Source organism: Corvus brachyrhynchos, unplaced genomic scaffold (assembly GCF_000691975.1).
Source record: "Corvus brachyrhynchos isolate BGI_N302 unplaced genomic scaffold, ASM69197v1 scaffold101, whole genome shotgun sequence".
Classification (NCBI taxonomy): Eukaryota; Metazoa; Chordata; class Aves; order Passeriformes; family Corvidae; genus Corvus; species Corvus brachyrhynchos.
In genome coordinates this window covers 18642421-18666471 of record NW_008237239.1, presented here as the reverse complement: position 1 = coordinate 18666471, position 24051 = coordinate 18642421, and the positions used below count along the sequence as shown (strand labels likewise).

At 38.4% G+C, this 24051-nt stretch overlaps 1 long non-coding RNA gene across 2 annotated transcripts in view; it reads right to left on the bottom strand.

Annotated features, from left to right (window-relative positions):
• Positions 1-23837, bottom strand: part of LOC108445537 — a 104514-nt gene extending 80677 nt beyond the window's left edge. The window contains exons 1-2 of one of the 2 annotated variants that reach the window (XR_001860421.1): positions 23684-23837; positions 9582-9815 (exon numbers count right to left, since the gene is read on the bottom strand). This is a non-coding gene — a long non-coding RNA (uncharacterized LOC108445537). Of the gene's footprint in view, positions 1-9581; positions 9816-12606; positions 12689-23683 lie in introns of those variants that run through there. The other variant, XR_001860420.1, reaches the window with a different exon arrangement.
• Between the last annotated feature and the right edge of the window lie 214 nt (positions 23838-24051).

The window sequence follows — 24051 nt, the reverse complement described above, 5'->3', positions numbered from 1 at the left end:
ACAATAATGGGCAAAACAAAATTAAATCTCCATGCTGTAGGCACAGAGTTAATTTGACATATCATGGAAATTTTGATAGCACAGTAACACCCTCAGGAGACAGAGTGGGACACTCTGATTGCTCAGTAGTGCCCTGGCAAGCAAAAACAACTCTGCAGCCACACTGCAAGGGGTACCCTGCCCACTGCTTTCACAAACCAAGGGTGAGAGAAACGTTTGCCTTCACACAGCAGGTCTGACTGATGAGAAATGTAGGGCCTCAGCTGATGTGCAAAAACACCTTTTCTCCAATTAATCTGAACTAGGTATTTTTTTTAGGGAAACAGCCTGTTGATGGCCATTTCTGTCATCAGTTGATGAGTTGCTCGTGCATTTTGCTACTTCATGACAGGCACCACAACTTTCTCCACTTCAGTCTCGTATTCACCTGCTCTTAAATCCAACTGTTATATCAGCCTTCAAAGTCTTTTTCAGCTGGTCTGTACCATTACATTTTTCCACAAGACAGAGGCTTCCATGCTTTAAGTGTGTTCAGTGTTCCTTGCCCCAAACCTGGTTTTACATGTGGCCATATGGAATATTGCCTCCTTGTGCCTTCCTCACCAAGGAATTCAGCATTACTTGGAGCTTTCAGTTTGCTTTCTCTGCAAGTGGCACACTTCTCCCAAGCTGGAGTTGTCTGCAGAACTAAATTTATGATGATTTTGCGTTTTCACTTGCAGAGTAAAACAAAAATGTAAAATATCTTAGGGTTAAAAGCAGTCCCTTTAGGCACTGCCTGAGAAACACAAATGTGTAAAACTATTGTGTGTTTACAAATACATTCTGAGACACATTTACCTGTTTTGTTCCATTTAGCAGGGCCCATGAAACACTATTTTTTAACAAAATGCCATGATCTATTGAATTCAAACCTCTACAGATATCTGTGACTGACTAAATCCCTAAGGGTGGAATGGGAGTCTCTGAATAAGTCCCTCAAAATAAACAACACTCAAAGATGGCCAAGGGTGAAGTGCCCAGGAAGCTCAGAGAACAACAAAAAAGCAGCTGACTTTGTGTGACCACTGTGTGATCAGACCAGAACAGGAAAAGCAACAATGTGGCTCACCCAAAACTAGCAAAATACTTTCAAGCAGAGCAGCAGGTTTGAGATGGCTTCAACCCAAATATTCCTTCCTGTCAACTGAGGATGCCAAGCATCCTGAGGGCAAAAATATTAAGATAAGTAAAGGGAATCATATTGGTACTGTGGTTGATTCATTTATTGATTGATTTAAATGGGCAGGTTTATTGCAATTGTTGCATTTTTCTAAGCATAATTTACATTTGCATTGTGTTTTCAATATATTTTGTACCACCACTCTGCTAAACCAAAAATTGCATGGAACATTAAGTATCTTTAAATAAGTAAAATTGACATTAAACATTACACTTTCCAGGCATGGAATATCTAAAAGAACCTGCTCTGAGGATACTGAACTCTGACATTTATGGCAGACTTTAAATCAATGCCTTTATCAGTGAAACATGGAACCTCAAAACAGGGATGTCTAAATTGTTAAGGTCTATTTCCTACCAATCCATGTACATTAGCATTCATTATATCCCACTCATTAAACTCTTTATCATTCAAGTCTCACAATAACCATTCCCTTGGATTACAGATTTACTGACAGGAATTTATCCTGTCCATTTATCCTGCGACAAAACTTTAACATTATCTTTGTCTCTGGCATTCCCAAAATGTTATAAGATTATTAAAAAAAAAAAAAGGTAGGAATGTCAGAGAAGAGAGAGTTTAAATTTGCCAAAGTTGAACTGACTCTTGTAGAGTTAAGCAACTTTAATGAATCATTTCCTTAAGCCACAAAGACATTTGTGCTGGTAAAATGTGTTCCACAAGACACCTACAGTGCCAGAAGAGGACAGTTTCCCATATATCAGGGACACATCTAAGATAAATGCTTTCCTTAACAACTGTCTGAAGATTTGCTGCCAGCACTATGTACTATTACACCACATTTCTCTTGTTGGGATTCCATGCTATTTCTTGGGATTCCATGATTTTCAAGATCATTTACTTACTGACTTATACATGACACAAAACAGTTTGACTGTTTTCCCACCTGGTGCTTCCTGTGCTGTGGATTTCAGCACTGCAGTTGTACCCAACTTCTAAACCTCCATCAAAACATCATGATGATAGAAAATTCCTTTAGTCATTATCGTAAGCAAAATGTTTCACTCAGTGTTATAAGAACATTGCAAAGCAATTTTCTGGCTTCTTTTGCACTAGAGATTGTCTCACTTCTTTTAATAAAGCCTGCCTGATGTCCAAATGTTATTTTCACACAATGGAAAAAGCCCAAAAACTCCTTTCCCTCTCATTATGACACACAAAGCAAAATACTTCAGTGACCCCAAAAAGAATCACCTATTATGGAAGAGCACCCAGACAATGCAGAAATTCACCTTTCCAGGTGAATACCTGCTGTCTTGCACGGAAAGAGTCAACACCCAGGGGAATGGGGTAGAAAGGGCAACTGTGTTCACTGGCCCATTTCGTTTACACCCAACCAGTGTGAATCAATGGACCAAAGTGAAGCAAATAAATCTTGCTTAACACATTTATGAGCCATTCAGAGCACACGAGTTGGATGTTTCATGTTGCCTAAAACAACTCACATCAGCTCTTTACAAGCATTCATTTGTATTTTTAAGATGTACAATTTTAATAGCAGTAAGTGTGGAGAGAAAAAAAAAGAACGCAGAATACAAGAGTGGGCCTGCATTGTTATCCATGTTTATATTCAGATTCCATTGATTCCCATGGCACTTAGGCATCTAGATGCAAATTTCAGGACCAAGGCCTGATTTATAAAGGTGCTTAAAGCTAGGAATAGAACACATAATCATTTTGAAATTCCCAGCAGGTCATTAATCTTCATAATTAGTCACTTAACTGCCTCATTACAGTTGGCCCAATTCTCAGCCGCAAGCAAGGGCTGTGCTGAGGCACACCATGTTCCTAAAGGTTCTTCAATTCACACTCAGCTGGCTCAGCCACGTTTCAGTGCTTTATGCCTGGTTTCAGTCATCACAGAGTTGGACAGAGGGGAAAAAAACATATACAAGGCAACAATAATTTATTATGAAACAAGGGTAGACATGGCATAAAAAAAACATCCCTCTCCAAAAGCCTGCCTTGCAACCTACAAGTTGTAAGATGGCTGTTTTCTGTCAGAATTGTTCAATTCTGCTTTGTTCTAGGTCCCCTCTTAAAATGTTAGATCAAAGTGGCTGATCTGTCACAATTCTGTGTAGGTCTTGGTAATCTGGTGGGAAACAACCCACGAAGTCCCCCCAGAAGTGGATAAACTTCACTGCTGTTTGTCAGGTTTAGTGAAATGCAGGTAAATGAGAATTTATAGCAGTCTTTAATCCTCCAAACCCTGTACCCTCTGATGTACTTCTAACTTCTTTATAAATCACCTTCAGTCACCTCATACCGGTGCTCAGGCAAGCACTGGGCCCAGAGGAGTTTAATCCTATTTTCCTCTCATTCCGTTAACAATTCCGTTTATTAGTCAGTGAGTGGGACAATCTATTACAAGTCAAACTTCTCCTTTTGTGGTCTCAATACATGAGAGGAGCTGGAGCCTCTTGCACTAATCTGCTCATTATCATCAAAAAAATCCAAACAAAAAGCTATCCACCTCACCTCCAAAAACTCCATACACCATAAATAAACATATAGGACTACCCACCCATAAACCTCTGAGAACTCCACTGGTTGCTGATCACTGACCTTACATGAAATCCCACTGCTTTCAGAACAGTAATATCATTCCAGATATTACAATATGTTCATCCAACACTCACATTCTTGTCACAAACTGCATTTATTCTAATGTGATTCTGGGCAACCTGAGCAAACATTAACAAAAAGCAGGACTTTCACAGTTACAAGGCAGAAAAGAAACCAAGACCTGTCACCCTCCTACAAATTTCTTTTATAATAAAACTGCTAGAAAACAAATCTTTAAAACTTGAATTTGCTACTTAAGAACTTCCAACATATTCTGATCAAATCAGGTAAATTGGCAATGAAAACAATTTATCTGCACCAACTTTACAGCCACTCATTGCTTATTGTGGGTTCAGTGGTCAAAGCTACTCATGTTTTGGTAGAGGAAAATCTACTGAGGAGGTGGATGTCCAACCCATGCCTGGAAACAGGCCTGGTAAAAGCCCAGCTTCAACAGGAAGTGAGCAAAGGACCACTGCTTGCACCAAGAAGCAGTCGGCAACTGTGGCACAAATTTCTGTAATAAATACTCCTTTAACTCCACTCTCAGTTTAATTAAATCCCCAGTTTAATTGCTATAGCAAAAAAAAAAAAAAAAAAAAAAAAAAAAAAAAAAAAAAAAAAAAAAAAAAAAAAGCACTGATCAGGGCCACAACTCCACATGAAATAGCTAAAATGCTGCTTTAGTTTTTAAATGAAGTGCCTGAAAAAATACTCAAAAGAAAATTAAGCCTTTGTATAACAAGACCGTGAAACTTATCATAGACACATTTAAAACAAGTATAGCTTCAAATGGATGGATAAGAAAGCAGGATAAAATTTTAAAGTTACTTGGTAATGTTTGAAATATGGCTTGGTTATATTTACTGACAAGTAGGAAGTTATGTGAAATGCAAAAGTATTTAAAAGTCATTTCTGGGCTTTGGGGTTTGACTTAGAGCTTTTCATAGAAGTTCTTATTAAAGAAGCCTTCAGTCATATAAATAATGTGAAAGTTGACATAAATAATCTGTTACTACAGGGTTTTAAAGAAGACTGAAACCTCGTATCATTGCAATTAAGACCAAAAGTAAAAAAAAACCAACCACTTTTATGGGGCTCTGATAGCAATCAGAGTTTGTTGAATTTCCTGTTGCTGGCTGACAAATTGATGTTAAAACACTTACAGTAAGCCATAAATAGAGCTTAGAGGCAGTCAAAATATACAAGGCAGAATGAGACTCCTTAACAAGGGAATATCTCTAGATACAAGCATCACCGATGCTCTGACAGGCCTGGTAAAATCTTAGCCAAATTCTTGGACATTTGGTCCTCCAGAGTTTTGGGCAGCATGTGGCTACAGGAATTTTGATTTAAGTCAGCAGTGTGCTTCTGATTTGCAGTTGCCACCTTTACACAACTGTGTATTCCCTGAGGTCTCAGATCCCCCTTATCAGACATTTTTCCGACAAATTTACTCTTCTCTCACCTCATAAAATTTAGAGGGTTAAAATGAACACTCCTGTAGAGGTGGACAGAAGCTCTATTAAGGAGTCACTGTACACTGTGTGTCACCCTTTACTCAAATGAGACCCCTACAAGCCAATCACTTAATGATAACTTAATGGTAATCATTGGATTAGGTATTAATTAGACCCCTACTAATTTTAGGGGTCATTACCTATTAATTAATAGGTAATGACCCCTACAAGCCAATCACTTAATGGTAACCCAGTTACACACCTGATACGCAGGTCTTGAAGATGCTCATTGCATTCCTGATTCCTTTAGACTTTGTCCTGGCTTGTCTGATATTCATGGAATTTATCTTTGTCAAGTCAACTTGGACCACCAAGAGATCTTATCTCAGGCATTAGTCCCTTTCGCAGGAGGTGAATGTTTTAGACTCTGGCATTATTTCTTTCATTTGAAAGCATATAATACATTTTAATTAGTGGTTTTAAAGAGTTATTTCATACTGTGTTACAATTTGTGGCTTCACTTACTGGGAAAAAAACCAAGCAAATCTCAAAAACAGATATTGGCAGATAGAAAAATCTGAACGTGTCAAATTGTAATCTTTAAAAGGACTTCAATAAAAATAGCTGTTATCCAAAAAGTTACTGACATTTCACTTGTTTCAACTTCTTTAGTGTTCACAGCTACCTCTTCAATGAGTTTGGGTTTGTTTATGTCAAAGAAAAAACTTCCCTTTTTAAAGGTCGAGCATAAAACATTACAGTTACTTAGGGACAAAGAGAGAAATCTCCCAGCTAACTTAATACCCTACAAATGGACTTGAAGAGCAGTTCACAAATTCTAATACACCTGTTGTTCCCTAAAGTAAGGATGCAAACCGAATAAGACACCATTTCTTTTAAACATTTACTGGACAATAGTAGACTCGGTAAGACTCCAAGTTCTCACTGTTATACAGAACAGAATTCTTTCTGCCTGAATCATGAAACAAGATGTGATTACTGCTCCTGGTATTGCATTTCCATTCCAAGCTTAACATGATGCTCATACACTTCCACAGAGGTCTAACTCGAAAGAACAAGATATATTGACATATATAAAATATATAAATAGTCATGCTGGCATGCCAAGCTTAACAGTGCTGATGATTTTGTACCTAAACGGAAATGAAATCATTTTACATAGTTATTAACTAAAGATATTTGTTTTATTTGCTTTTCTAATTTCCAAATCCACAGAAAATGTTGTTTATAACTCCTGAAGATCCAGTGCAGAGTTTAGCCAGGGTGTTGGAAGTATATGACTTTCCTAACTAATTAGTATGAAAAGTGAGAAATCAAAAACCAATAGAGGATTGAATACTAATAAATGAGGTGAATTACATAACTTATAACCAACAATCATTAATTTTTTTGTTTGGTAAAAATGTATAAATAAGGGAAAAAGTTTTATATCAGCATCTGTGTGGAGGCCACAACTTTGTGAGCCACACACACTTCCTGGACAAGAATAAAGCAATGCCTTACTCACCAACATTAAAAAGACAGTGTTAGGGAGTCTTATTTATCCCAACACCTTTGCAGGATTTTGGTAAAAAGGGAAGTGTTTAACTGATTACTTCAAAAAAACCAGTTTTATCAGCACTCTCCAGAATCCATTACTAAATATGCTGTAAAAGCACTGCAATCAGGTACTCTCCAAAACATAGGGAAGTAAAGATAATTTTCTGATAAGCAGCAGAAAATACACCCAAAATTAAAAAGCTCTCCACAACAGCAGTGATTGGTTTTTACTCCCTATGCCCAATTATTCCTTCCCTGCAGATTGCCTGAGGAGAGCTGCTGGGCTGGCTCCAGACCCCACATTCCAATGCCTCAGCCACCCTGGCACCATTTTGTCCCCAAGCCCACTTGGAAATTTGTTTTCTTGAAAAATACCAGATTCAAAACATGTTCCGTACTCTCCAAGTCAGCCAGAGATGTTAAGAAACTGACGGGTTTCGGCTCCCTGTGCAACTTAACACCTCTCCATGATCTGTACATGATATCAGCTCAATTTTTCTTTCCTGCTCCTCTCACACTTCTTGATTTCTTTCTATCCCCACCCCGACTGTGTTCTCCCAAGCTAGAGCCTTGGTTTGTTGCTCCATTACCATTACAGAAAGGTGAAGAGGGACCTGGTTTGGACATTTGTGCTGATCTCAGGTGTTTGGCCAATTTTGGGACCATCAGAAGTTGGTAGGATTGTACAAGGAAGTAGTTTCAGGCTGCCTCTGGACTAAAAGGTGTTTAATTCGAGAGCAAACCAAAAGAGGTCTTTTTACACTCTCAGAGCTGCTCTAAGTCCTTTACTCCAGATGGGGTCCATCTGCCCTTGCCATCTCTTACTTATTATGTTCTTATTTCCACATGAATTGTTAGATGCAATAGCACTAATGTCCGTGGCACTGAACACTGGGACCGGCTAATGGTTTCCCACTTTGCCTGGATGCTTATTTTCTATAATTTCCCACCTATAAATTAGCATTTATCTTGCTGATAGGTGCTATTATCGAGTTGAAATCCATATTCTACTGAAATGAATCACTTAATTAAGACCACAGTGCGACTCTTACTGTGTAGAAAAGTATTTTCCCAGTCATTTTCAGTACACTGAGTACTGCTGTAGCTACAGGAGCAATGCAGTGTAATAATATACTCTGGAATAATTGCACTTGTACAGAGTAAAGGTGGTTAATATTTTTTGAAGGACACCACAGGATACACCATCACACTTGAACTCATTTCATTCAAATTCTGCTCCAATGGTTTGACACATAAATGTGTTTTCAAATAATATTCCCACTAATTGCATCAGCTCTTTTCTGACTAAAATTTCAAAGAATCTGATGAAAATGTTCAGGCTGAAAACTCTAAAACCATTCAAACAAAATAATTACTGTTTTCACTACCCTTAAAATTGCACTTTTTAATAAGTGGGTTGCAGGCTTGCAAAATTAGCAGTTTTACCTGTTATTGAACTTCCAGCAGCAGCTGATTTTCTCTCTGGGACACCAACATGGCAGACTCCCACTGATCTTGAACAAATAGGTACAGTCTCACGGAGACAATAGATTTTTTTTTTTTCTTTACAGATTGTCCCAAATCTACAGCTTCTAAGTGCAAATATTACTTTAACATTGCACTTTCATAAAAGCTACTGAAATCACTGAGGTGATATAGGATTTCCAATGGGGGAAATATTGATCTTTATGACAAAAAGTAAGAGGAGCGATGGAGAATAATACACTGTCAGTAGTAAAATAAACTATTTACACAGTAAATATCAGAGCCATGCTTTGAAACTTGGAAAAAATGCAATTAAAAACTGCTGTTTGATCAGCTTTGCACACAGCCTCACCCTCAGTCATAAACAAGTGCAATTTCTTCTTTCATAGGTATTCCCAAGAGTTCTTTTTCAGCATCTTTTGTCAATTTTTTCAATAGGAGTAAAAAAAATCCACATACAGTAATTCCACAGGAGTATAGAATGTACTCCTACGTATATATGCAATGTATTTTTTAATATAGTTTCTAAAACCTCAGGTTCATCCTTTTAGCTGTAAAACATGAGAGAGTTCAGAGCTAAAATACAACATGTTTCTCCAGTGGAACTGTTAATTAAAAACCTTTCAGATATTCAAAAGCAGTCAGTAGCTTTTAACCATACTTACTACTATTATATGTTGAGGCTTGGGTGATGGAAGAGGAATACAATGCAGAACCATCTGAAGAGCTGATGCTTCAACTTCTTTTAAATTAAAAGCAAACCTCTTTATGAAGAGCCTTTGTGTGATTAAAATCTACCATTACTAAGGAATTAATTTTCATATCTATGTTTAAACAACAAGACTTACCAAGTACCAAGACGTTCACAAAATTCAGTGAGAGCTTTTATTGACTTCATGGTAATAAACAGAACTTTTATTTACCTAATCAGTTAAAGTAAATTGATTTATTTATATAAACTGTCAAAGAAAAAACTAGCAGAAAGTAGCTGTAGCATTGTTCAACTGCAAGGCTATTATAGCTACTACTACAACAAAACTGGTGAAAAGCTTATCAACAAACTTGCAAAAATAAAATTTACGACATGACTACTTAAACTTTTTTCAGGATGTTTCACGTGGTTTCAGCAATAAGATGTGTCTTGAGAGAACACGCGAGAAGTCAAAGGCACTCCTAGGCTGTGTTAAAAACAACAAATTCTGCCTGTTTGGGTTACTGTCATAACAAAAAGTCTTGACTGCTGGGGCAGTAAAGGATGGTCTTACCTCATGTGCGGCTGAAGTGCCGAGAATGTGGTGTTGTTTAGCAAGAACAACAGGGCACTGAATTTCCAGCCTGTCTTGCACATTCTGCCATGTGAAATCTTCAACACGTCCCTTCTGCACCAGAGTTCTACCTCGCACTAATAATGTTCTTCAGGCTAGTCCAAGGTCAGATTACTGAGGTCAATGCACCAAATTTGAAACCACCGCTTCTCTCTGTGGAAAGCCAAGGCCACCCTGAAGGAAGAGAGAATCAGAGGACAAAGTGACATGGACAGTAGGTCCTTCCTTGAGGTCCCTAAACATTGGCACATAAGTAATGCAGAATGTAAAAACCTGCAGGTGGCTAAGAAGTAAAAATGATTTTTCCAATGTTTCACCCACCCTGTTAACCTGTTCTTATGCAAGGATACCCCATGCTCAGATCCACCAGAGGAGGTGCTGAGGTGAGCTCTTGCTTATCCATTTACATCAAAATTAACTTTGTTGGTAAAGTTTTCTTGTTTGCTAATTTTGCCAGCAGTGCTGCCCACTGGTTGGTAATGATAGTGACCCTCAGAAGAGTAGTGTTTATACTTATGAGACAGAGGAATTGAAAGAAGATATAAATCCGTAGTTCCCCTTTCTTCCACCAGTTTCATCAGTAACTTTCTTTTCCCTTCCATCCGTTCCCATCCCTCAGTTCCAGTAGAAAGTATCCTGTAAGTATCTGATCCCTGTGCTGTTATCTCCAGAATCAAAATTTGATTAGGGTTTAACAGGGATTGTACTTGCTCCTACTTTCTGGGGAGATGAATAAGGACCAACTGGCTTGCCATGAGTTTACAGATACCAGATCTTTACGTTTCCCAAACTCTGTGTTGCAGAGCCATAGACACTTCTGCAGTGTCTAAGTGAGAATTGCTGGTTATCTCCTTGTTCTGTATGGGCACTGTGCTGCAACATCTGAATTGCAAGCTTTGCTGAAAATCCCTTATATCCAAACAATCCTTTTTCACCAAAATGAAATAACCTAAGTCAAAAATCTGGTGTTTACTGTGCTGATGGCCAAACAAGTGAATCCAAACTTCTTTGTCTGAAGTTGGACACCACTGCAGAGCTCTGCATTTGTAAGTTACATCCAGAAAGGGTTTACAGCTAATAATAATTCAGAATGAGTTAACTAATGTTGCCTAAAATTAGGTAGGAAAATCTCAGACTGTATTAAGCAGATGGGTAAAAAAAAAAAAGGGAGAGAAAAAAAAAAAGAGAGAAATTAAAAAAGGAGTAATATTCCTCTATTTCTTACCAGAGGCAAAATTCTGAGACACTGTGAAGTCATTCTAACTCAGTGGGTGAATTGCCAGAAAAACTGCTCATTTTTAATGTGTGTGGCAATTTTTGCCACTTCTCCTACAGCAAACTAAATAGATTTTCATTTGTCTGTGGGTTTTTATTATACAAAAAATTTAAGCAAATGTTCACATAAAGGCATGATATATATGCTTTGGTTTTTTTTCTCTAACCTTTGAAAAAAATGAATAATAAGGTTAGGATTAAAAATTTTAAAAGCTTTACATTTAATTGCACCCTGTGCCTCACTTCAATGGGATCTCATGGCCAGTCTATGTACCAAGAGGTATTTAAAATCCAGTATTTATAGAATATTTTTTCATGAAAAAAAAAAAAAAAGAAATCCAGTGTTGTTTAAACCTCTAAAATAAAGATAGTAATGTATTTCACAAAATAGTAACCAGTAGATGTACTTTTTTAAAAGCTTATGAGCTATCAAAACCAAATGTTCTGCAAAACTTGAGGCAAAATCTTGCTCAACTAAAGGAAATTAGTCTTACAAGTTTTTTATAGTTTTGTAAGTCTCCCCAGTTTTGCAGCTGAGCTTGCAGGCTTCCCAAACAACCTGGGCTGGCAGGCTTAAAAATCATTCTTGTTATTTCTACAGCACCACACAGAAGAATTGGTTTTGATGATTTTAGGCATACTTTTGCTAAATACGCTCATGGAGAAATGATCCCACTGAAGTTGACAATCTGATTACCTAGTTTCAAAACAACATAAATTGAAATGGCTGTGCTAAAGCACAAAGCCTCTATTACAGAGATTTATAAAGGAAAAGCTGAGTGAACTTTAATTACAGAAGCATTTCCCATGCCACTGTGCTACTGACAGGTCTATTGCCTCTTGCTCCAAGCTAGGATTATAGTTTTACTCAAGGGCTTTCTGTTTCAGAACCTCTGGCATAAGCTTTCTATGACAAAGTGCCTAGAATTGCACTGTCTAAATCAGCATAAGCCAGTGTTTTTAAAAAGGAAAATCTGGCACCCTACAGAAGCCTTGATGTCTTCTAGAGCAAGCCAAGTCCAGCAGTGGCAAAAGGATATGAGATACTGGGAGTAGGAGCTATAAAACAGATGGATGAGATTGGTAGCATTGAAAATCATCGAAGCAACATCAGCTGAGAAATCAAGAACTCAAAACTCAGGAAATTCAAGTGTCATGATTACTTCTTCACCATTAGCTCAGACACCTTGCACATAGCCGACTTCCAAAAGCATAAATTAGGCAATTAAGATAAAGGTCTGGCCTAAGTAATACCCTGAGTCCCATTTCTAGCTGCTGCCAAACGTCCTTTCTGCATTAGAGCCACGGCAGCTTTGCTGATTCAGACCAGCTGAGGATCTGGGGTGATAGTCAATATGTTACTGCAGTCATTAAGGGGCTGAGGTAGAAAGTGCAGAACAGGCCATAGATTTCAAAACCCTGGTTCTGTCTTTCCCTCACTCGTCTCAGAGGTGGTTGCAGGGGGAGGCAAATCAAATTCGTGAATGTTTCAAAAGGTAAAAGAAAACTTTAAGAGCATCTAGTGCTAAGGATGAAACAACAAGCCTTCTGTTCTTGTGCTTTTACTGATAATCACCATAAAGAGTCATTGAAGGCTATGATTTTCAAGGTAAAGCTGACACAAATTGGTCACTTGGAATGCTTAAAGTGAAGTTAAACCTTTATAGATCTCTATGCACAAGGAACTCACAGCTCACACTGTACTTCCATGGATTTCTTCAGACTCAGCTACAGCCAGCCCTTGTGAGACCACAGCTTGATGAGGCTGCATGACAGAGGAACAGAGGAAGGCAAATCAGGAAATCATTTCACCTTCCTGACTCAATTCCACCTGCAGCCTGTGCACACATAAATTCTGCTGTCAGACAGCTTTAACTCCAGCCATTCCTTGGAGGTCATGAAGGATTTTCATACCTTCAGGACAGCCATACATGCAAACACAACCCCCAACTGTCTCTGCACATCTCTCTACCAGGAAGGCTCTGCTGAAGAAGGAAATTTTCCCAGAAGAGATGATCCTCCTCCAGGCACACGCTGTGGAAATCCAGGATGTAGCTGCAAAATAAACTCTTTGTCTTTAGCTATACATTATACATGTTTCTTCTTCAATACACACCTAGCAAAAGCTACCAAAGAAAAAAAAAAAGCTCTGTATGCAAAAACTGAGGTAATGCTGAAACCATCTGTGGATAATGTGCAAGTACACATTCTATGTCCAGGTGAACAATGAAAAATCCCAATGATATTTTTCGTGATATGTTAACAATTAGATGCAAGCAGTGCATAGCCAGTTGTGAGTAACATACAATATGTAATTTCCTCTGTCACTGACTTGTAAGAGTGTTTATTTAGTTGTTGCTTGTCCTTTCAGTGATCTAAACCTCCAGAAGGTAAAAAAACATGCCAGCCTGAGAAGCTGAAAATATTCTCATTAGCCACCCAGATGTTTTTACCTTGTGCTCTAGGTAACAGATCTGCAACAAAGGGTGTATTAAAGTAACACAACTTTACTTGACCCTGGGTCTCATTTTTTGAGTTGTTTGGGCTTGTATGGGCCAACTTATTTATTGTAAAGTTACCACATTTGCACCAAAGTTCTTCACCTTAAACCTTCAAACTCATTCCTTCAAACAAGTGCCTTCTCCTTGAAATTCATATGAGTAATAAAACCTCCTTTAAAAGCATCCCTTTGAGGTCCAACAATTGAAAAAATTCTTAGTTGGAAATTCCATCAAAGGCCACAGCTTTTCCTTGGACCAGAGTTCTCTCATTTCTGTATTAGCACCAGGATAGAATGGGTAAAAATCAGTCTATTATAGAAATTTATAAAGGAAAATTAGAGAGCTCTGAGTGAATATTGACTCAAGCCTTGTAATAATCACATTCTGAGACTCCTCCTGAGGAGTTTTATGTAGGTTCAGAAGCACAGGGAGAACAGATGGTTGAATAATTTTTCTGCTTTTTCTTATCTATCAAATCCAAGAAGAGCATGTCCCTTCCTACCAATGCTTGTTTCCTGATTTTGCAATCTGAAATCAATATAATTAAAAGAAAACAATGCTGTGGAGGAGTAGCATACTCATGACCATATAAGCTGTACATCTGTAAATTTGATAAATCACCAGCACTAAGCCATCAAAGTAAGAAAGAAAACTTTCCAGATTTTCTCCTGGTCTCTGTTTTCACCATAAACAGAAATGTCTTGCATGGACCATGCCAAATTTCCTCATATATGAAAAGGAAACCCCTCCTTAACAGCAGATCTGATCTGAATACAGCACTGATGTGTTCTGGATGGGTGGAGTTCGGGGCAAGATGGGAGGAGAGCTGATAAAGCTGCTGCCAGTGCACAAAAGTCTCTCCCTGATGCCTTTGCAGAAGAGCAAAGGCCATGAAGAATAGCACTGCAAAGAAATCAGCTGAGAGGTTTAGAAAGGCCTGAATTAAAAAACCCTTGCTGTATAGGCCTGGATTTTAAAAAGTACTAGACAAAGCCACATTTAGCATTTCCAGTATCAGGATATTTTGGCATCCCTTGTCCTCTTACTTCATCAGAGCTTCTTGACATCTGTTTCCTGCTCCTCTTTCTTCCTTCTCCGTCTCCACAGCCTGTTACTTCTGTTACAGCCTGTAACTCCTCTGTTGCTTCCAGCTCTGTCCTTGTCTGCTCTTTTGTTTTGCCTCACATGTTATGAATTCTTATCTTATTTAGGGAAGCTCAAAGCCTACAAAACACTGCCAGGTTTATTCTGCATCCAGCATTCATGTGTGATATGCCAGGAAAATCCTCAGCATAAGCCAATCAAATTAAAAATTCATTTCAGGACTGCCCAAACAAGATATTTAAAAAACTCTTAAGGCTTGTGGTGGGTTTTTAATTTGCTTCTTTATTTTTGTTTGCTTGGGGTTTTTAAGTTCTCTACCTGTGGAGCCCAGGCTTTGCTACTACATGGAGTAAAGCTGTTGTTTCTCTGCTGTAGCATCCCTGTCACTCAGGAACAGCTCATAACCCTGCTCACTGATAGTCGTGCATCTCTCTCACATCACACAGGGATGCCCATCATCCTCACGTATCCTGCCACTGCTGATCCCAACTGCACTGCCTCCAGGCTTCGTGGATTTGGCCGAGATGGAAGCTGAGCTGGCAGGGCTCTGCCCTCGTGGTACTCAGTAAACAGCCGAAATTAGCAGTGCCGAGACAGCTGTAATTCGGTACCATCGCTACAAAGGCGTTCGAGCCTCGCTGGGAGCAGGTGTGTGACACCAAAGCAAGCAGCAGCTCACGCTGGGATGGCTGTGACTCGAGGGCCCACAGTGACATCTGCTGGAATGACTCGCTCTGAAGGACCATTAGAAGGCACTGTTCAAGCCCGGACAAGAGCTTTTCTTTCCTTTCAGAGGCAAAGAAATTGATAACACGAAATCATCGATAATCTTTGAAAGCTGAGTGCCTGAGTGCTACAGAGAACTGAACGTGGCTCACACTGCAGAAGGAATCCCAAACCCTTTGGCATTCCCCTCTCCTACACAATTGCTTTCTTCACACAGAAGCCTGAAAGCAGAGCCCACAAGCACTCTTGCAGTGTAGTCAGAGACAATGTGTACACAAGCTTTTGATCATTTCACTGAGAGTACAGCTCTTGATCAGAGCGGGAGAGTCGCCAGGTTTCTAACAGAGTGTTAAATCCTTCCAAGTTTTCCCAACCATGGATATTTTTTTCCCCTTCTTCTAAGCAGAGTGTTAAAATCCTCCAAATCTTAGTTGGCCGACTTGAGCATACTCCTAGAGAACATCAAACACATTTGACAGCTTGTAACTGCTTTTCAGTCACAAGATTTTAATAACACTAATTCCACTTAGCAGTTCTACCTCCATGGCCTTTTTCCCTTTTTTTTTTTTTTTTTTTTTTTTTTTTTTTTTTGCGTTCTCTTCCCCCTTCCCTCCTTCTGGTTCTTTCTTTCACTCTCTCTGTCTTATTTTTTTTTTTTATTTTTTTTATTTTTTTTTTTTTTTTTTTTTTTTTTTTTGCTGCTGCTGCTGTTGTTGTTAACTGAAATATCTTTATATAAAGCTGAAGTTCATCACAGGATTGACAAGCAACTACTTTGGCATCGTGGGTGACCTTTCCATATACTGCAGGTAAGAGCACACAACAAGGGAGATGCATTTATTGTCCTGGGGATGGGAGAGCACAGTTCATTTTAGGACGTGTGTGAGTGTTCTGCCCCAGTGTGGAGACTCTAAGAGGAGAACTGCTAAACCAGGATTTTTATTTAACAGCAGCATGTAAGAGGAAAGAGAAACTGGCAGCAAACAACAAAATTCAGGCAGAGAGCAGAGAAGTCCACGGCTCATTTTGCAGGACTCAGATGCTGGGCATCCTGGAGCTTCCAGGAGAGGCAGCAGGACAGAGAGATGGAAAGAAGCTGCAGGAGAAACAGGCATCACAGAAACTGGAAAGGGAAGAATATGTTTTACAATTCTTTGTAAGAAAGCAGTAACAGGTGTTACACGCCTTTCTATATCCAAAATTTGCAGAACCACGACCACTTCCCTCCCTTAAAACTGAATGGGAAGTAGAAAGGTGAGGAGGAGCTGACTCGTGAATTATTGAAATCCAAGTTACTTACTTAATTTTTAAATTTTAGTTACAGAGTTACAAATTCTTGACCCTTCTATTGCCACAATCGTATTTATAAAGTGCTATATCCTATTTTCGAAGCCTGGAGACTTCAACTACATCATGACTTAACCAGAAAAAGCCCCTCTGGAGGGAGTTGTCATCAGTATGTAGAACATTTTATGTGGGCGGGGGGATGATTCAGAATGGGAGTTACCAAAGGTGACCTCAGATTTTGTGCCAAAAGAGGCAAAAAGTGAGTTAAATGGCTCAAATCATAGTTTCAAAGAAGGCTTGAAAATGCAACAACTTGGTTATCACGTTCTTAAGTACTGTGTAGCCTCAAAACTGAACAGACACATGGCACAGCTATTCAGTTAAAAGACAAGCAGGGAGGAAAAGAAAACAAACCAAACCCAGACAGGACATCTGTCTAGATATTTACATAAACAGGCCAGGTTTTCTGCTTTCATTTCAACAAAGTGATGTCTCACTCGTGGAGGATCTGGCCAAAGTTTTCAGACTGCATGAAATACTAACAAACTCCTATTTATCTGAATATGGAAAGTAAGAGGGTTTTATTAAATTGTAAATCTGCTGCTAATTCATCAGTCTAGTCTGCAAGTGCCAATTATAAAAACCCACATGTTTTGAGGATAAAAATTAAATGTTTTGACTTTGATGAGACTATTCGTGTATCTGAACATGTGTTTATGATCTTTTCTGGCTGGAGGCCTAACTGCAAATCCTTTATTCTTTAGTGCTACTGGAATAGGAAACAAGCAATAAGAAGAATTTTTACTTTTCTCCAAGAAATTTTAGTATTTGGCTTTTAGTAGATATTTCCCTGTGTTTCTCAGGAAACATTTAAATTTAGTGAACCCACAAACGTGCTTGGGGTTGGTTGGTTTTTTTTTTTTTTACTGCATTTAAAATCTGACCCATGGTAATACAGGTAAAAACCATGAGATTTCTGTTTGGCAGAATTGGTCAGAGTGGTTTTCATGTTAATTGGAGATCTGAGGAGAAGTTTTGCATATCTGGGGAAAAAAAAGAATCTGAAATATACCTGCCATAGCATATATACTGCAGCTAACCAGGAAGATTTAGTTTAATGTTGGAGTGATCCAGCACAAACCCTTCTGAGTTAATGAAGTAAACTGAGCTATTCCTGTTCAGGCGATCTAATACAAAGTTAAATATTTGATTTGATGTTCATCATAGAAATCGTTTGTTGGTTGGCTTGTTTAGGTTTGGGGTATTTTTCTCAAAATTAAGAAGAAATATTTTGAAATCATAAAAATAAATTCATCACGGTTATTTGTTGAAAATTCAGTTATGCAGGAAATTTGCCAACCACCTCTGACCAGCCATCGTCAACCTATTTACATGGGTTTCACTGCTTTAATGCACCTCAGCTGCTGGCACTCCTACCAGATGAAAATACTTTAAAGATTTGATAATATTTCTATTAATTTTATCCCTGTGTAAGTCGATGTTTATGTAGATGGTACTGAAGAGCATGCTCATTTTGCTCAAATCTTCGATCCTTAGTTCAAAGTTCCTTGTTATGTCAAGATTTTAAGTCCCTAATAAAATAGCCTGACAATCAGAATATGTCCCATTTTCTAAATCTTCTTATGATTTTTTTCTTGAAGATTATAAGCAATATTTTCCAGAACATACCTGATCTGATTGTGAACATTCCCTTGAACTATTTCAAAAAGATTCCACATGAATAACAATTAATATTGGTCACTAAAAAATGAGGTCTGTCTTATTGTCTTCTAATTTCTGGAAACTGGAGATTATGGAACCCTTTTTGAGTCATTATTTGATCAATATTTTCAACATATTGAAAATAATGGTCTGACTTTCAATCATATTTTTTAATTCTCTGTACAGCCAGAATTAATTTACAAAACTGTAAACAATGGTTGAAATGTGAGGGCTTTCGTTTTCAAGCCAGAACAACTAGGATACAAATACTTGTATAAAACATTGCAGTGATCTCACTGGCAACCTCTATTAACACTGTAAGAAGGACCATTTTTAAATGGCAAATCTTCAACATTTAACTCAGAGGAAAACAAAAAAGAAAACTATGAAATAGCATAGAATATGAGCAAACTATTACAGAAACTCAAATTGCCTGTCATTAAGAAGAGGGAGGAAAGCCATCTCTATGATAAAGCACTATTCTGTAAAAGTATTAAGCAGTCATTTAGTCCAGCTGACAGCTCTAATGCTTCAAGAGCCTCAAAGATTTCTCAACTAGAAATGTAGCAATGCCAAAAATACATCAAATGGGCCTTTAAGAAGTCATTCTATGGCTTCTATTATGCTAACACTGCAACTTTTGATCACTGGCTTTAGCTGCAAGAGTTTGTGAAATGCATGAATTCTTTTTCACCCTTTCCATAATCCCTACAGCACAAACTCATCCTGTTGTCCACCCAGTAAGGCAGACAAGGTACAAGGGACATTCTCTAGTTAGACTGCAACATTATTAATGCATCTGGATACCACTTGGCAGGAAATCACACAGAAGAAGGTAATTATTCCTCTTTTTTAATCATGCCCAGGTGTTAGAGTGCTATTGTCATTTCTTTATGCCTCAGACCAGGTCAAACTCTCTCCAAGAACCCCCTGGCCCTATCCTCTTGTGAGAAATAACACAAGTAACACAAAGAGGTATCTCCTCACTGCTTAATACATACACAGGCTGCAATACCCACTCTAATTTGGAACTGTCTGGTAATCAGACCCCTCTATGGAATTAGTGCCTCAAGACCTGGCAGCAATTAATTTGATGCCAGATGGGTGGTGATTCCCTTTCTGATGCCATGCAACAAAGTACCTTCTTCCAAGCCAACGTACTCCATCAAACTTTGGAGATTCAGTGCTGACTGGACAGTAATTATCTTTCTTCTCTGCTCATGCCCACCTGCAAACAGATGCTGGTTTTCCTGGTCAGGCCACATGGAGCAATGGAGAACACCCTCAGGTACATGGAGTTATCCTTGGGGTTGTCCTGTGCAGGGCCAGGAGCTGGATTTGATGATCCTTGCGGGTCCCTTCCAATTCAGGATATTTTATGATCTTACTCAGCCAACATGCAGAAAACTGGAGCTTGGCCATGGATCCCTCTGTGACCTGATAAATATTCATGCTCTCATAAAATTTCAGACTTTTCTCACATGAATATATGATTATGATTTGCTGCCAAAAAATCAAGGCAGGGCATCAACACCAACAAATGTCTCCTGCTTTTACTACTGATGTAATGTCTGATGTCCCTTTACCTCCAAAAACCCAAATAAGAGAATATTGGGCATCTCCCAGGATCTCTTTGATGTAGCAGTGATGCTTCCAAAACTCATAATTAAACAGCCCCTACAAAGACTTAGGTAAAGTTGTTCTGCTGCAAAAGCTGGTGAATGACAAATGTGCAAAAGCAGGTGATGAGAATCTACTGCCAAACACAGCTGACCTGCAAAAACGCAAATCAAAATCAAACGCAGCATTATTTATGAACACCTTGTTTTGCTAAACCACAACCAGCCTAAGAACCTTGTTGCTTTGTAGGGCTAAGCTGTTTAATGTGACCGTGCCTAATTATGAACCAGCCCATCAGCTGTTTAATTAGCAGTAGAACATGCATACCAAATTAAATGCCAGAAACTAACCACCCCCAGCAACTCAAGGCCTAGTTGTTCACTTTGTGTCACATTGATACTCTTAACCCAGAAATTCATTCTTTCATTTATAAACTGCTCTCTCAGTTAATTACTTTGGCAAAGTGCAGAGGAATCAACAAATCACGGTGAGCAGAGTGGCAGGCAATCGTGCTCCTGAAGCTGGATATCTCATCATCCCAATTCTTTCTTGAATGCTGTTGATTTTAATCTGTATTTTACAGGGCAACAGGCTGTTCTTCCATCTCTGCCAGGGGAGTAGGGAGGCAGGTTTGAGGCAGATTTATGAAGAAACAATAATCCTCGAATCACTTGCAATCCCATCACCCTTCAGCCAGCAAACTCTCGTTCTATTTAGCGTGTGGTTGAAGGGCCCTGGCAGGATGGAAGTGGTGGAGGCACAGCCAGCTGCTACCACATACACAGAGCTGTAAATTCAGCTTGTAAATTATGACACAGGAAGCACCTGTAGCAGCACAAGGCATATCTGAATCATGCAGGGAACTGTTCTGAAGCCTCCCTCTACTTAGTTATTTCTCTTCCCTCCCCCTCAGAAGGCACTCATTCTCTGTAGACTCTACACAATTTTTCCCCACAGATTTATGTCTTCTTACTATATACAGACATTGTTGAAGCCTGCAGAAGGAACTAAACATACTCCAGCAATGCTACTCCAGATGTTCAACTACTTATAAAGCAGCTTATAAAATCAAGCTAAGCTCAGCAATAAATATTACCATCAACATCTTTCCATTTTTTCCCTCAGACACATCAACTCTGTCTCCTGAAGTGGTCTCTGATTCAAATAAGATCTCCAGACAACAGTCCTGCTAACATATCACATTCCAAACACATTTAAAGCTTCACAATGATCAAAGATGACAATGCCAACACTTGCAAAAGATGTTCTTTAAAACACTCTGTTTCTGCCACTAAAATTCTTTACACCAACAGCCTTTTTTCCAGCATAAACTTTAAGAATATTTTAACAAACATCACATTAGTAATATGGCTTCTATTTCCCTCTCTGTGTTGTTTTTCACTTCCTCTAAGTTTTTTTCTAGTGCATTTTCTCACTTTGCTTCTAGAACTCAGCCTTACAGAGAAAACTTCAATATGGAGAATATTCTCCAAAACTGCAGCCAGCTAATGCTGCATTTCTGTCTTTTGAAGGACACAACCAAGCCTCTTCAGCATTCTTAGGAAGTAAATATACCAGAAGAAATTTACAAGGCTTCCCAGGAAATCACCTGTGAAGGTCAAAAATTTTAAACCTCTGGCATGCCATAAAGAACATTTCCCATCAAAACAACACATTTCTATAATATTCACGTGTATATTATGACCAATTCATATGGCACTGTGCCAGTTATACTGAGACTGACAGGAACTTTCATGCTTTAATGAGAACAAGCTTTTCCATCTAGATTTTAGAGGTAGGAGGGCCCAATTAAAATGGTCTGGCTAAGTACAAACAGTCACAGAAAGTCGTCCAATAGTCTCCTTGTCGAGACAAAATAATTCACAGAGCACATGCATCTGTCAAAAAGTATCCAGTTCCATTTAAAGATTTTACCCAGGGAGCAATAAATAATTTTTGGGGGTTTTTTTGTTATCTAGCTAACATTTGTATGCTGTTTCATAAAGAAATTTTCAAACTCAGGTATTTTTCCTCACAATGGAGATTTTAGGCATCAGTAGCTACCTTTTAACTTTCTCTTCAACATATAAATATTTATACACTTTATTTATAAATTAAAGGAGAAAATCTCAAAAATATGCTGCTTAGTCATGGGGGATGAATAGCATGACTCACAAAGACTTAGATGGTAACAAGTTAATACAAATCATGCACTGTACCAAATGTTCCCTTAGAAAGGATCTAACAATCCCCAAAATGTTGCTTTCTATGAGGGATGAAATGGCCCATTGTTGTCTCTTTAGAAGGTTGTTTTAGTCATGGTGGTTTGGTTAGTTACTATCACTGTATGTACAGTGCACATTGATGAACAAAGGCACCTTTTCACCCATTTTCCAAGTAATTTTTGATGTGAGTCACAGTGCAGGCTCCTCACAGCTCAGTGATGATGTACAGAGGTTCCCACACAGCTATCATTATGCCAGGAAAAGGTTTGGTTTCACTCATCATGCATTTTGAATACATGATTTTCTGCATTTTCAAACCTTTCACAACACTTGACTCAAGTGCTAGGATTATAAAACCATCCTTTTGGCAACCATTATTTATTTATCCCTGCACAGCTCCATTAACCCTTCTCCCTGGTGGTTTAATTTTAGACAAAAAACAGGTCCAAATCTTCTTACTACTCAGGTGACACTTTAATGGGAGCATGGAACCTCTTTTAGTGTCTGAGAAGAGAGAACTGTGAAAGAAAAACCCCTGTGCTGCTTGCATGGTCCTCATACTCAAAGGGAAAAGCCAGGGGAAAAAGTGTTTGGATGGAGGTGAAGAAAAAGGTACTGACTGAGGGAGGGTTTGATTGGTTGGGTTTTGGGGAAGAGGGAACAGGGGTCACATAACACTTCAAAATCTGACCTAGTTTCTCACAGTTTAAAAGATAAAATAGAAGGTTAATTACATATCCAGATATGAGCTGCTACAAGTCTTTCATCTAAAGCCTGAAAAGACAAATATAATGAATTTTGTTTATCACTTTAAAATAGCCACACATAGTGAATTATCACAGGGTAATTCTTGCAGTCTCCCTCCCCTGTCACTTTATTTCTTGTTCCCATCTTCTGCACTCTGTTAAAAAATTTAAAAAAAATAAGCAAAGGTAACAAACCAGAGCAAACAAATTACCCTAAATGTGTAATTTAGGTACCCAACTGCCAGAGAGTTCTATTTCACATCACCAATTCAATGCCTTGCATTAATTTGAAGAAGAATCCAGACAGAAAGGTTTGTTTTCCTTCCTCTGCCACAGTTTTCAGATTCCATCTGCTCTCCCTGTTCATGTTGGTTGCAGAACCTTTGCACATCTTCCATCTGTGTTGTATTTTTCCTGACGTCCACAGCTACAGCTCAAGTTCCATAGTTTATCATATCCCTTCATCATTCAAGTCAGCAGTATCACTAGTGCATAAAGCTTAATTTCAGTGGTTATCTACAATGAATGCCAAGTGAAATGGAAAAGTCACATCCATAACTAATTCCCAGAAGCCTCCATCCAGTCTCTCATGCCTGTTTTTAACCATATCACTTGGTGAGGAAAACTAACATTTCTTAGCTCCAAATACTGAAGTAGTTCAGCTAGAGATGAAACACCATTCTAATCTTATATAGTTAGAAAAAAGAGTGAAACAGACTGAAAAGTCTGATGTCAAAATTACTTTCCACATGGATTAACACAGAAGGATTAGAAAGCAAAATAGTTTTCTAAAATCAGCAATTTAAAAGAGAGGATTGTGATGAAAATCTCCATACCCTGCGTGTGGATGAGAAGGAAAATCAATAGCAGACAATTAACTGGATGGCTCTGGTATCATTGTAAAAGGGAGACACTTCAAAATTGCTGCCCAGCTGCAATCTTTGTATTATTCTTTTCTCCTTTTATGTAAAGCTCAAGGAGGAGGAGGCAAAAACCTGAAATTACAAAAATGAGAAACAAAATAACTTATAGAGATGGAGGACGCTTGAAACAGACACACAAAAAAAGACATTAAGGATAAAATGAAAATAGGAGACCACTGATTGACATAAAACACAGTATTCATGCTCATAAACACCAATCAGATACTGAATGGTAAAGTGCTAGTCAGAGATACGATTTTAAACGGTTTTGTCCTTCACTT